The following is a 2952-nucleotide window of genomic DNA, read 5'->3' as shown; positions in this document are numbered from 1 at the left end:
CAGTGAAGACCTAAATCTCTCCTCTAAAATACACATGAAAGAAATCTAGTTAAATGGACTTGCATTTTGGACAAGATTCAAGACTAAATGAACTACATTTATTACATGAACTATAGATTTCCTAATGGACCATATAAGGTGAAAGGGTGAATTCCATTCTCCATGCTATTAATTAAAGTTCCTCTACTTCACCTAATTATGCTCAGGAGAAAGGTCAGAGAATCTATTGTTAATAAGAGGAGGTTCATAATTTTCTTTCCTCTGGGGACTTCAGAAAGCATTTCTCCAAAGGATAACAGGTCGTATATTTACAGTCAACTAATGTTGAAAAAATATTTTAGCAAATGTAGTAGCTTCACAAGTTAAAGTTTCAACTTCATTTGCCCTTCATATGAGAACATATGAGAACAGAATAAATTTAGTAAGAATAAAGGTAACCCACGGAAGCAATCTAGCATCTATGATTTGGAGAAGAAAAATATATACTTTTGAAAGGAGAAATGTCACAACTATGCTCGAGTACTGGGCTTATTTGGGGGAGAAATTTCATCTTTCAATTTTTCTTTTGGTGCAAACTGCAATCTAAATCCTTTCTCTAGAGTACAGTAGTTGTGTAACTGAGGTCAAGTCATTTAACCTCTGTGAGATTCAATTTCTGATCCATAATATGGGTAAGAATACCTGTAGTAGCTCATAGAATTTGTCTGATCCATGAACAGGATATTTGTAAAATATTTTACGAAATCATGCCAGAAAAATATTAACCATTATTCTTATTGTTTTTTTCTACATAAGACACCACCTCTAGTTCAAGGAACTTCAAATCAGCAGATTGGCATAATATGTATAAATTTTTATTGAAACAGGATAAGATATACTCTGTCCTTCTCTCAGGATTATAGGTAAGTACTCACTAAAAGAATTTCATTAGAGAAAGTGTTCTGAAAGCTCTAAATTATTGTGAACATGTTTTGTCTTAATAATTGTTGCTAAATGTCATAATAATTTATATTATCACTATCCTTCTTCTTTAACAGGCACCATGACAGTAGCTAAGGAAATGACGTTGTAGAAAGAGAGACATAGATTCAAATCCAGACTCTGACAGAAATTCTTTTGTGTGTCTCTGGTCAAATCATTTACCTTCTCAGTTCTTCACACCACTGAGACTATTATTACTTGGTATCACTGAATTTCCAGGAGAGATTTTTACTCTTTTCTCACTCTTTTCTCCTTTTAATAAAGGCTAAATAATATTTTTCCTTTAATAAAATTATGCATCACATGAAGTAGTATTATTAGAAGATGCATAACATATCTCGACTGTGCATAAGTATATACCTTATAAAAGGCACAACCTAATAAAAGTAAGACCTTTTAAAATGTTTTGATTCCCTCTCTAAAATGCTAAAAATGGACTTCTTAATAACTTTTCAATGTCATAAAGTGTTTCTATGCTCTCATTTTAGAATTTAACATCTTCTACTCACATTATTTCAAGAATTACAGGAACCCAGAAGATATGAGGAACTGCACCATCATCATGGAATTCTTCCTTATGGAGTTGTCCAGCATCCATGAGCTACAGGTTCATGCTATCCTTTTTTTGCTGATATACATTGCATCCCTGATGGGGAATCTCCTTACAATCACTGCCATTTTAACTGACCCACAACTTCATTCTCCAATGTATTTTTTTTTCTGAGCAACTCATCCTTATTAGATTTTGGCTGCATCTCAGTGACAATTCCAAAATTCATTTTGAATTCCCTGACAGGCATTCAATCCATTTCTCTTCTTGCTTGTGCTGCTCAAGTTTTCTTTTTTTTCTTCTTTTTTTGCAACAGAATTTGTTTTACTCGTGGTTATGTCCTATGACCACTAGGTGGCCATCAGCCACCCCTTGCACTATGGGGTCACCATGACACAACTCCGCTGTCTTTGGGTGGCAGATAGTTCATGGGTCAATGAGCTTGTCTAATCAGTCTCCATACAGGAAATATGGTCCATTTGCCTTTCTCAGGATTCAATATGATCAATCAATTTTTTTTGTGATATCCCTCATGTCTTAAAATTTTCAAATTCTGGGGCAGCTAGGTGGCACAGTGGATAGAGCACTGTGGAGTCAGGAGTACTTGAGTTCAAATTCGGCCTCAGACACATAATAATTACCTAGCCATGTGGCCTTGGGCAAGCCACTTAACCCCATTGCCTTGCAAAAAAATTAAAAACAGAATTTCAAATTCTGAGGTTCATGATACCGAGTATGTACTCCTTGCCACAAGTTCAATTTTGATTTTCTTCTGCTTTGTTTTTTAAATTATATCCTATACTTTTATCTTTTCCACTGTATTTAAAATGCCTTCTGTGGAAGAACGTTACAAAGCCTTATCCACATCTTCACCACAGTTGATTATCCTCCTCTTACTTCTTATTTCTGCTGTGCTCTCAGTCTCTGGACCTATATCAGACACTTCATTGGTTCAGAATATTCTGATTTCAATGACCTACACAATATTGCCTCCATTCATGAACCCTATTATTTATAGTCGGAGGAACATGAAAATCAAGAATGCATTGGGTAAGATAATCAAAATTACATTTTTTTTCCAAGAAGCAAATGTCTGTCTTTGAAAAAAATTAAAAAATGAGGGGCAGCTAGGTGGCGTAGTGGATAAAGCACCAGCCTTGGAGTCAGGAGTAACTGGGTTCAAATCCAGTCTCAGATACTTAATAATTACCTAGCTGTGTGGCCTTGGGCAAGCCACTTAACCCCATTTGCCTTGCAAAAAAAAAAAAACTAAAAAAAAATGAAAGAATATAAGAGTGAGAAAGTTAAGGTAACACAACAACTAACCTAAAAGTGAATATAACAGTTGATGCTTTGACTAAAAATAAAAATATAGTATCAAAATATTGAGTTTGTACAACTGTTCCATTTCATTTCAACTT

This window comes from Macrotis lagotis, chromosome 3 (genome assembly GCF_037893015.1).
Source record: "Macrotis lagotis isolate mMagLag1 chromosome 3, bilby.v1.9.chrom.fasta, whole genome shotgun sequence".
NCBI lineage: Eukaryota > Metazoa > Chordata > Mammalia > Peramelemorphia > Peramelidae > Macrotis > Macrotis lagotis.
This window is presented reverse-complemented; position numbering follows the sequence as displayed.